We start from the raw sequence: 12,410 nt of genomic DNA, 5'->3' as shown, positions 1-12,410 counted from the left end.
ATGTCAGAAATCATACACTTTTGGATACATTTCCTTTTCAGAATCATTCGTTTCTTTTTGATTCAGAATCAATTTTGCTTTTGCCTCCTTCTCTCTGCAACCCTGGAAAAGCCTGAGAGATGAAAAATAGAGGAAAGTTATGAACAAATTAATCCTAAAGCCTATTTTAGAGAAGAAAAGAAGCTCTTTTAAAAGTTACATAGTGTAGGTCAGGTACAAGTAGAGCCAAAGGAGGCCTTTACTAAGTTAATTTCTTGTCCCCACAGAGAAACAAGTCTTAGAAAATGTTACTCCTTTCCTTGCACTGGGAGAGACACACTACAGTTCTTCAGTTCTTCAGTCTGTCTGAAAATTCTGCATCAGTAATAAATCTACTTCTTTATTTCTCAAGTTGTGCTACTCCAAACTGTCTCTCATTGTGTCTGAGGCTTTTAAAGTGCCAGAGAGTAAAAGGAACAAGATTTTTCTCTTCTCTAAAGAGTTATTTTAATTACTCTCATTTTTTTCACCTCCCTTTCTCTTCTCAAACCACTACACTTTGAGTTTCATCTTCCCTTTGTCACCAAGATTATTATTTTTTGATCACCAGTAGCTTCCATGTTGACAAATCCCAGTGGGCTTCTTTCTGATACAATATTAGTCACCCTCCCACCATTATTGATGTGGAAAATAGTTCATCTGTTCTTGAAATATTTTATCTCCTTCCGAGATACCAAAAATGTACCTTCTCTTGCTAGCCTTCTCAATGCTTATTTCTTTTAAGAAAATTTGAAATATATACATGTATATATACTTATATATACAAACACATACACACACAAATACCTACAGACACATTAATAGTACTTTGCTATGACAATTGAGCATACTTTACAACCCTTAACACAATTCTGTAGAGAATACAAATTACCCTTATCTGAATTAACACGCATTAAAAAACAAATTTAATATATTGGAGAATAGAGGAATTGTAAATCAGCGAGAAAGAAGCTAATGTAGAAATAACAACAGTCAGCTCAGCAGATATTGTCTACATTTGTTTTCTACCTTTATAAAACTAGAGACTGCTAATAACTTTAAATCATTAAAGTAATGTAGTTTTGCCGGATGCCATTGGTCACAATACCAGGAGATAATTGCTACTAAGTTAGCCTTAATTTCACATTTGCAAGGAAACACTGACGTTAATTGAGTTATATTCTCAGTTTTTAATTAGGTTGTAGAAATCTAAAAAAAAAAAAATTATTCAATTTATTTGAGGTGCTTTAAGAAAAGTTTTGAGTTATCTTTATATCTGAATATCTAATCTGAAGATAATAAAACAGAAACACGTTGATTTAAAACCTTAATTCGGGCAGCCCAAGTGGCTCAGCAGTTTAGAGCCTCCTTCAGCCCAGGGCGTGATCCTGGAGACCGGGATTGAGTCCCACGTGGGGCTCCCTGCATGGAGCCTACTTCTCCCTCTGCCTGTGTCTCTGCCTCTCTCTCTCCTCTATATATTCTCATGAATAAATAAATAAAATATTTAAAATAAATAAATAAATAAATAAATAAATAAATAAATAAATATACCTTAATCCTACTGCTTAGTGCATGCAATAAAAGTTAATGTAAGAAGCTAATGTTATCAATAACATTTGAATATTTAAAAATTATATTTCTTTTAACTTTCAAAATGAACTTTAAAGCCAATGGTATAAAAATCTTGAATTTCCTTACTAGAAAGCCTTTTCCCTCAAATATACCTTTTAGTCTTTCTTTGGTGTCCAGGATCTCTGATTTTATATTTTATTTGCTTATTTATTTTGGAAAGAGAGAGAGTGTATGGGGTGAAGCAGAGGGAGAGAGAATCCATAGGATGCCCCACTCTGGGTGTGGAGCCCCATTTGGGGCTCATCTTACCACTTCAAGATCATGGGACCTGAGCCAAAACCAAGAGTCAGATGCTTAACCAGTTGAGACTCTCAGGTGCCCCAGGATTTCCAATTTTTTAAAAATGATTTTATGTATTCATGAGAGACAAACAGGCAGAGACCCAGGCAGAAGGAGAAGCAGGCTTCAGGCAGGGAGCCTGACGTGGGACTTGATCCCAGGACTCCAGGATCATGCCCTGAGCCAAAGGCAGACACTTAATCACAGAGCCACCCAGGTGTCCCAGGATCTCCAATTTTAAACTTAGTCATTCATTACCACTTACTGTCCAGATGATTTTTCCAGTAATGGTCTTTGACCAAGTTGGTTTGCAGTCTTTAGATGCAGTGTACAGTTAGGAAGCTCCTCATGAGCAGTCTCCTTACCAAGTACTTTATTCATTGGTGGGCATATATTAAATACAGCAGTTGTCTCACATGTCTACAGTTCTACAGAAAATAACTCACTCTGTGAAGATTTGAGTAACAGGGTCACAGAATGCAGAGAATGAGGTCAGATAGGATTTGTAGCCTCCAAACTAAATTGATCTGTATCCAGAAAGAGCATGTATCTTCACATGCACATGTCATGCTTTAAGCATTTGCATTGTGATACCTCAGGAAGCTATAGAGGATAAGAGGGGAGGTGGAGGCCCTGCCTAAGAACCATGATTAGCAACTAAACTCTTCTTGTATGTCAAAAAAATTAGCAATGTAAAAGATTGATTCCTTTCATCAACACAACAGACTTAAGTCTTAGACCCATTTGCACTTCATGTTTCTCTTTATACAACTTGGTAGAGAGTTTGTGTTTTATTTTCTCTTGCATATTTATCTCTTTTAGTCAGGAGAAACTTTCTTCATCCTCATCACTGATTGCTTGCTCCTCCTTATCCCAAACTTGTTCTGGATACTGTATTCTTCTTGTGCCCATTTTCTTTTATTAAAAACAGAAAATTCAATATTTCCATTTATTTATAGCTTCTCTTGCCCTTCTAGTTTCAGGGGACATGGGAGCCATGATTACATCATTTCCAGCTATTCTTGCTGCCCAGAGAAGCATAGTAAACTGATAGACACAAACATAGAAATAGGGATAAAGTTTTGTTTTCAGTGGATGATATAAGGAAGCAGAAAAATTCACAGACTAGCCACTCATTAAAATGTGAAAGCAAGTTTTCATCTTTTGTTAAGGGTTGTTCTTTTCAGCCATTTCTTGTTTTCTCCAACATAAAAGCAATGGTGATAGCCAAGGCAAGGCAGGTTAGAGTAATAGATGAGGCTCTGCTGGAAGAGAACAAGAATTCCTACAGAGAGTAGTATTTGGGGAGCCTAAAGGTGAAACAAAATATTCAGCATCCATGAGTTACTTGTAACACAAGACAGAGCACAGGAAGCCATAGGAAACCTGAGAAATATCTTGACATTCAATAGAGACCATCTTGTATGGACTGTCTCTTAGCTGTAAGGGGAAACACGACATACAAGTCTGAACAATGCTTAAAATGTACTCTGAACAGAGTTCAGTATCTATTGTCTGTTGGGGGAAAATAGTCTCAATGAAGATTTTTTGAAAATCAGATATTTGAGAAACAAGATTCTAAAATATAAAGGATAATCTTAAATATTGAATAAATTTGCAGAATTTACAGGACCAAGATTGCTGGCATATACTGAAGCTATAATAACTAAAATTGTGTAGCTAGGGATGCAAGGATAGACAAACCAATGGAACAGAATAGAGAATCCAGAAACAGAAGCCTGAAAATATGGTCAACTAATTAACAACAGTTACCATTTCATTTCAGTTGGGAAAATATGATGTTTTCAATAGCTTGCACTGGATATATTGGCTATCCTTGATTGAAAGCTATGAACCTTTTATTTTTGACTCATTCTCAATGCAAAAATTAATTTCAGGTGTTTGATAAAACTTAAATGTAAGACAATAAAACTTACAGAAATAAAGAGTATCTTTATAAACTTGTGGTAACTTTGGATAAAGTTTTCTTAAGTAGAATGTCAAAGGCATTATCTGTGAAAGATAAAATTAACCAGATGGGTTACAGTCAAGAAAATACCCAAGTAAGAGAACGAAAGCAAGTCATGAGTATTATTATCCCTTTTTGAAAACTACATGTATTTTTCTAATACATGTATCTGTTGCTGTGTAAACATATATTTTAAAAGCCCTAACGTACATGAGAAAAAGACAAATATAATAAAATGAAAAAGGCATTCAGAAAAGTACTATTTCAATGGTCAATAAACATAAACTTGATTTCAGTATAACTTTTTCTTCCAGTATAACTTTGTTTCTAGTTTAACTTTGCTTTAACAAGTGCAAATTAGAACCAACATGAGATACTTCTACCCAAATATCAGATTTTTTTTTCCAAATACCAGATTAATCAAAATTCAAATGATAGGAAATTCCAACTTTTGATGAGAGTATGTAAAACTTGACAAATGAGTTTTTGGAGAATGCTGGGAAGATTGTAAATTAGCAGAATCTTGTCAGAAAACACTTTGGTATTAAGTATTCTCATGACCTATGACCTTGAATTTTTCATAAGGGAAAATATAACAGATATGAGTGCAGCCCATATGTCCACTGAAAAACATACACATCTTTCTTATATTTTTTAAAGATGTGATTTATTTATTTATTTATTTATTTATTTATTTATTTAAGAGATAGAGCACAAGCATAGGTTCCAGCAGAGGGAGAAGTAGGCTCCCATCTGAGCTGGGAGCTGGCTGTGGTATTACATACATATGTATAAGCAACATCAAGCCATACACTTAAGATTTGAATACTCTGCGTAAACACCACATATGAATTGAGAAACAAACAACAAAACCCTTTAAAATCTTATATTTTCTTTGGATTAGTCAGACTATGATCATAATTTGAATTAAATATAGCTAGATTGGTTTATTTCTTCTTTCATTACATGCAAACAAGCCACTAAACCCTGAGTTCCAGGAGGAGTAAAAGGTTTGTCTGCTTTGTTCCTTGATGCATTCTAGCTAGTTAGTAGTAAGACTTAACAAGTATTATAAAATTAGTGTTTTCATGACTCAGTCTTTTGGAAGAATAACTGTTAAACCACCATGTCCTTCTCATGTTATATGAATAACTTTGGAGATATTAATATTTATTTATTATTTATTTCAAGAGTTCAAATTTATCCATTTATTAAGTCTGTGAATTTGAGAACATATAGAAATCCAAGCAATTACCTTAATTTTGGTTAAGTAACTTTCATGTTATCTACTCATTTGATAGACTGTCCTTCAGTAGCAAAATTAGATCTTTTCACAATTTGGGATAAATTGTCTATATAATAAAATTGAATGTGCATGAACTTTGAATGCCTATTATTGTTCAACTTTGTTCTTACAAAGTGTATAATTTGCATCAAATTTAAAATTCACAGTATTCAAGGTCTGGGTATAAAAGATGAAGAAAGAAGGAATTCCATAACTTCCCCAATCTAACAGTCCCCCATAAAGCAGGAGCTCTGGATCTCACTCTATTAGATCCATAACAGTGACTGCAGATAAATCCAGGGTTGTCTTTTGGATATCCCTCAAACTCCCACAGCGACTTTATCCTTAAGTGTGGACTCTGAAATGTCCACCAGTGTAATGGTTCCACATTTACTTCTCCCAACAATTAACTACAGAAAGAACATATAATAAGACTGTAGAAATCTTTAAGGGTTGGGGCCAAATAGCACCTTGTAAGTGGAAAAAAAAACAACAGTCAATCAGTAATCTTCCCATTGAGCTATACAGATGCTACCATTCCTTGTTAAATCATAAGGATTTAATTTTCCCCAATAACATTTCAGGACTGGATAAAACATTATTTAGCACATTTGACAAATCTCATGTGATTTCCAGTAATCCATTTCTGACTCAAAAACTTGTGTTTATGCACTTCTCATTGATAGATTTGTCTCTGATCAGTTCTCACATGAGTGTTATTTTAATTTTTACCTGAAGGATTTTTTCCCCATGTTTCAATTTCAGACTTAAAGGGTACTAGTGATGAAACTTTTTTTTTCATTTTCTTACCTTCCTCTGAGATCTCCTTACCTGCAGTGTCCACTTAACATCTTTTATCTTAAACAACAGGTGTATTATATGCTCCTATTGTCTGCAGTAGGATTTAAATTAAAGGTCACATGAGCCTTCCCAGTGTCATTTGGTAAGTATTTGAGGATGGGCAAACTACAAATTGAACTTGGGGGATGCCTGGGTGGCTCAGTAGTTGAGTATCTGCCTTGGGCTCAGAGTGTGATCCCAGAATTTGGCATCGAGTCCAGCATTGGGCTCCTTGCAGGGAGCCTGCTTCTCCCTCTGCCTGTGTCTCTGCATCTCTCTCTGTGTCTCTCATGAATAAATAAATAAATCTTAAAAGACAAATTGAAATTGGGATTGACCAATCCTGTCTCTTGACTTTCCATACTTAATCATCTCGCTTCACTACCGATCACCAATGCGCCTTACATAATGCTAATATTTAGCATGTTACCGGGATGCCTGAGTGGCTTAGTGGTTGATCATCTGCCTTCGGCTTGGGATGTGATCCCAGGGATCTGAGATCCAGTCCCGTATGAGGCTCCCTGCAGGGAGCCTGCTTCTCCCTCTGCCTATGTCTCTGTTTCTCCCTCTGTGTCTCTCATGAATAAATAAATAAAATCTTATAAAAAACATATGTAGCATGTTACTAAATCTATGATTATGGTGTCTGATATTTATTTCTCTAATTCTTTTTTATTCAACCTGTCTGGTAGAGAGGATATATTTAGCTATCTCTGTTCCAAAATTTATGCCTTCCCCTCAGTGCTAGTATGCCTTAAGAGGAATGTGGCTGTCAGCTGCGCAAGCTTCCTTGGAGAGTTTGGGGAACGGCAAGAATTTTATCTCCCAGACATGTTCAATTAGTCTCACAAGTGTAACAACCTTTACTGCAGAGTGTTTTCAGTACACATTCTAGGTGTGCTGTTCTGGTTATCTGTGCTCCCACCTCATACCCAGGTCACAGCCAGACTCATTCTCAAAATTAAAGATATTTTTTGTTTCTTTTACAGTGATTTTGTTGTTGTAGAATTTCTCTTATTTTATTTTTTGTTTAAAATTACCATCTAATTTAAAATTTGAACTTTATTATTTTTTTAAATAGTGGTATATAACTTAGTTTGGGCTTAAACACTCAAAACTCCAAGATGGAATTCTATTTTTAGTAAATGTTTCTTATATTCTTTACTAGTTCCTGTTTTCCATTGTTCGCCTGCAGCAAAGAAAGAAAGAACCAGAAGGAAAGGGTAGGGGATGGGGGTAAGGGATAGAGGAACAGATGAAAGGATGCAAAAGAAACATTTGGAACAGAAAAATGTCCATGTTGCCAGAGCATATCAGTTGACAGACCCTTTGACAACTATAACACAAATGAGATCATGGGATCTAGCAGCACTGGTTTTAAAAGGATTTTAGGAAATAATAGGTAGGCTGACTTGTAGGAATCATATGCTTCTAATTTCCACATTTTAGATAGTAAATGTATAAAATTCTATTCAGTTTCAACCTTTGCTACAATATGATTTTAATATTTGTATGACCCTTATAATGTATGCAATGGACATAAACACAACCACTTAATATAAACCAATTATAAAGTTTTTAGTGTCTTAATATCAAAATTAGTTCATTTTATTAAAAGAAATCAATCACTAAGACATTTGGAAAGAATAAAACAAAAGTCAATAAATCAGTGTCTGCATATAGATATGACTTCAGTTGGAAGATACGTAACCTATTTAAAGTGTATGCCAAGCAATTACCCCATTAATTTGATGAATGTAGACAGTAATTTGTGATGATTTAAGCCTCAAAGTTCTATTTTTCTCTCAGATTCATAGGGTTTGTTTTACTTTAATTATTTGGGTCATTGCCTTAATTCCCCATTTAACATTACTTGTAAAAAGGCCTTCCTATTTCTAAAATGTGGCCTTTTTAATGAAGTTCTTTCTACTACAGACTTTGACCTTTAAGCTTATCATGTTATGGCACTGTATGTAAATAGCCACCCTTAATAATGACATTTGGCAGGATTCCGGAAAGAAGAGTAGCAGGAAAGTAGTGAATTGAGGTCTTTTCCTTCGATTTTAAGTGTATGTTGCAATGTAACATCATTTCTCCCACAACTAAGAAAATTTTTCTTAGATATTTTTCTTTTAATTTTTACCCTCCTTCCACCCCATCTCTTTCCTCTTCCTTCCTGATATATTTGAAAGTGCAGTGTAAAAAAAGACCCAACTGAACTATATAAGATTTTAGATTCTTGTTTATTCATTTCTTAATATTTCCTGAGCAGTGTTATAATATACATATTCGTTTATAACTTGCTATTAATAGTTATATTTATTTCTTGATCAAGTGTTTTTTTTTTTTTTAAGATTTTATTTATTTATTCATAGACACAGAGAGAGAGGCAGAGACACAGAGGGAGAAGCAGGCTCCATGCAGGGAGCCCGATGCGGGACTCGATCCTGGGTCTCCAGGATCACACCCCAGGCTGCAAGCTGAGCCAAACCACTGGGCCCCCAGGGCTGCCCTGATCAAGTGTGTTTTATTATTTATTTATTTATTTATTTATTTATTTATTTATTGTCACACACACACAGAGAAAGAGAGAGAGAGAGAGGCAGAGACACAGGCAGAGGGAGAAGCAGGCTCCATGCACTGGGAGCCCGATGTGGGATTCGATCCCGGGTCTCCAGGATCGCGCCCTGGGCCAAAGGCAGGCGCCAAACCGCTGTGCCACCCAGGGATCCCTCAAGTGTGTTTTAAAAACGATACTGTGGAGGCCGAGAAAATTAAGGCCGTTCCACTTTAAGTTCAGCGTTAGCACAAGTACAGCCATCCCAGGCCCCTGTGAATAAGAGCTGAACTTTACCTTACTTCAGTTACAGGAAGAAAACAGCTTACAGCTTAACGCCCTAGAAAGCCCCATATTAGAATGAGAACAGAGCCCAAGCCAGTGGCAGGAAGCCCCATATTAGAATGAGAACAGAGCTCAATGCCCTTGAAAGCCCCATATCAGAATATAAACAACTTGAGAAATTCCTACCCCCCTTCTGGAGGCCCCCTAGACCAGCCCTTAAAACTAAGCTGAAACCCACCTCGGGGTCCAAGTCCCTGCTCCATTGTGTGGGGTATATTTGGACCCAAGCTGGAGCTTGTTAATAAACCTTCGTGCGCTTGCATCAGTGTGGACTCCTTGGTGGTTTCTCGGATTTGCAATCTTGGTCACAATATAAGATTTGTTTTAAACTAAGATATCTGTATATTTTCACTGTCAAAATTAAGAAAAAAAGGAATTTAATAATCTAGTGAAATGTGAGGTTTGGGGACAAATTAATATTCCTCAAAAAAGACTTTTTTTTTTTTTTTTCCTTTTCTGGAGCACCTGGATGGCTAAGTGGTTAAGCATTTGTCTTCTGCTCAGATCGTGATCTCTGGGTCCTGGAATTGAGTCCTGCATTGAGCTCCCTGCAGAGAGCCCTTGCCTATGTGTCGGCCTCTCTCTGTGTGTCTCTCATGAATAAATAAATAAAATCTTAAAAAAAAAAGAAAATCTTGCTTTAGAATAGACGCTGTTTTAGAATGGCACACTTGTATGCCCTTATGATTTAATCCTATTCAATTTTAAATTTCATCTTAGAAAATTCTTATTGCTTCCACTTTGCCTTTCTGATTGATTGATATTCATACATTGGGAAAAAGAGTAACGGATTAATTTTATGTTTAATTCTGATATAATTACCAAGGATAAATTGACAGAAAGAATTAGAATGTCAGGTTTATTAAGCTGAATTTTAATTTAACCAAATTTGGATTTTCTATCTTTATTATGAGACAGAACAGTAGGAATATTTTATTTAGGGTCATTAAGCAATATCTCAGGTGATGGCTATACTTCAGGGGTCCAAGATGATCAGTTTGTTCTATTTTTATAAGAGATTCAAGAATCTTCAGGGAAGAAATTTACTCTGAGAAAAATAAAAGTAAATAAACCCATATTTAATATAGTTACACCACTTACGCATCCTCAAAACATTGAATTCATGTCTAAATATCTTTTCCTCTTGTCTAGTTACCCATTATTCCATAGTGAAACCCTAGATCTTATTAATATCAGTTGTAAGACTTCCATGGTGCGTAAGCAACCCACATTCTAGCCTGCATGCATGACTTTTTTTTAGTAATTTCCTTCTAGTCTAGTATTTCAGTTCCATAGGTTTTTGGATAAAAATGATGCCAAACTCAAACACACAAGACTACCTGAATCCTTAGCTTCCATGCCTTCCTTGACTGATGAATCATTTGTTGTCCTGTGTAATGCCAGGTGTTCTTGTGTACCGGATCCAATACATGTTTGATTATTTGATCACATTACATATGCAGTTATTCTTGTCCTATTCAAATCTTCATGATGATTTTATCTTTAGTGAATCAGTCCTGTCATTATACAAGCCAGTACATGAAAAAAACAAGAAAAAAAAGCAAATCCCCATCCATTGATAATGAATGGATAAAGAAGGTGTTGAATGCATACACAATTGAATATTACTTGTCCATGAAAGAAATAATGAGATATTATTATTAGTGACAACATAGATAGACCTAGAAGTTATCATCTAAGTGAAATATGTCCAAGAAAGAGAAACATCATGATTTCCATTATGTTGAATCAAAAAAAAAACAAAGCAAATGAGCAAAGGACAGCCAAAAAAGAGAAAAAGACTCATGGAAAATAGACTGGTGATTGCCAGAGGGGAGGGGTATGAGGGGATAAGAGAAATAGATAAAGGAGATTAAGAGGAACAGTTTTTTTAGTTTTAAAATAAGTCATACAGATGAAAAGTACACATACACACACACACACAAAGTAAGACTCTTATGACTCTACATTTCCTCTATTGGCCCACATCTCTGCTCATTTTTATAGCTGTAATATTTCTTTTCTTTCAATTGACTCTGAATAGGCCTTTGTCTTCATCAATTCTCTCAAGCAGCAATTAACTTCTAAATGCTGAATCCAATTGTCATTTTTCAAAAGTCATCTTAGCCTGTGCATTTGACACAATTGATTCTCCCAGTTAAGAGTACATAACCATTTATAACAAAATGTTTCTGTCTGAAGCCCTCTTGTGGGAGAAGATATTCTTGCCCATTTATCCCTTCCTATTGCACAAAGTACCTTTCCTAAATTCCCTTTCTAAGTCTTCTTATAGCTTGAGATAGCCCTGCCTAATTATTTTCTATGGTATTTCCTGTGCCCACAATGGCACCTGTATCAAAAGAAACCCCTCCCCTTAGAGTAAATAAGAACCATTTACCCACAATGTACTGTAATCTCTTAAAGAGAGCCTTCATTAATTCCACATAAGAGTGTCAAAGACTGCCAAGTATTTCTTGATCATTTGCTCTCCATGAACGGATAGGATGAAAACATTTCTCAGCTTTCTTCTGCAATTAGTTGCGTGCCAGATGACTGGGTTCTGATCAGTATTATGTAGAAAAAAATGATATTTAATCCTTCAAGCCTAGGCATAATGATCCTTTTCTATATTCTCTATATTCTATATTCTCTATTGTCTGCTGTGGTGGCAACACACACCATTTGTTTAAGATGATAGGGTCACCCATCTTCCTTATCCATTAATCTATTGATGAATGCTTGGGCTTCTTCCATCTTCCATATCTTGGCTAGATTGTAGATAACTCTTCAGTAAGCATATGGTTGTACATATCTTTTCACATTAATGTTTTGATTTGCTTTAGGTTAATTTCCAGGAGTGAAATTATTGGATCATAAGGTATTCCCATTTTAATTTTTAAAGAATGTCTTAATATCTTTTCTACAGTGGTTGGACCAATTTACATTCCCACTGATAGCGCATGGGGGTTTCTTTTTCTCCATATCTTAACCAACACTTATTTCTTACCTTTTGATATTAGCATCCTGAAAGTTATGTCGATATTTCATTGCTTTTTATATTTGTACTTCTCTGATGATTTGCGATGTTGAGGATGTTTTCATTTGTCTGTTGGCCATCTGTATGTCTTCGGAAAAATGTCTCTTTGAGTCCTCTGCCTAATTTTTAGTTGGGTTATTTGCAGTAGCCAGGATGTGGAAGCGTCTCAAGTACCCATTGACAGATGGATGGTATGATAAAGAAGATGCAGTGTATATACATAACGGAATATTACTTGGACACAAAAAAAAGATGAAATCTTTCCTTTGCAAGACCAGCAGTGGACTTACAGGGTATTATGCTAAGTGAAATATGTCAGATAAAGACATACCATATGATTTCAATTATGTGGAATCCAAAACAAAACAAATAAAAAACAGACCTATAAATACAGAGAACAACATGATAGTTGCCAAGGGGAGGGTATATGGGGATGGGGAAAATG

At 35.4% G+C, this 12,410-nt stretch overlaps 1 pseudogene; it reads right to left on the bottom strand.

Annotated features, from left to right (window-relative positions):
* Window positions 1-2,133: 2,133 nt before the first annotated feature.
* LOC140621408 (protein downstream neighbor of Son pseudogene) lies at window positions 2,134-3,093 on the bottom strand (annotated as a pseudogene).
* Between the last annotated feature and the right edge of the window lie 9,317 nt (window positions 3,094-12,410).

This window comes from Canis lupus, chromosome 30 (genome assembly GCF_048164855.1).
Source record: "Canis lupus baileyi chromosome 30, mCanLup2.hap1, whole genome shotgun sequence".
Taxonomy (NCBI): domain Eukaryota; kingdom Metazoa; phylum Chordata; class Mammalia; order Carnivora; family Canidae; genus Canis; species Canis lupus.
Note: the sequence above shows the minus strand (reverse complement) of the source record. Positions and strands in the feature narration are given on the sequence as shown.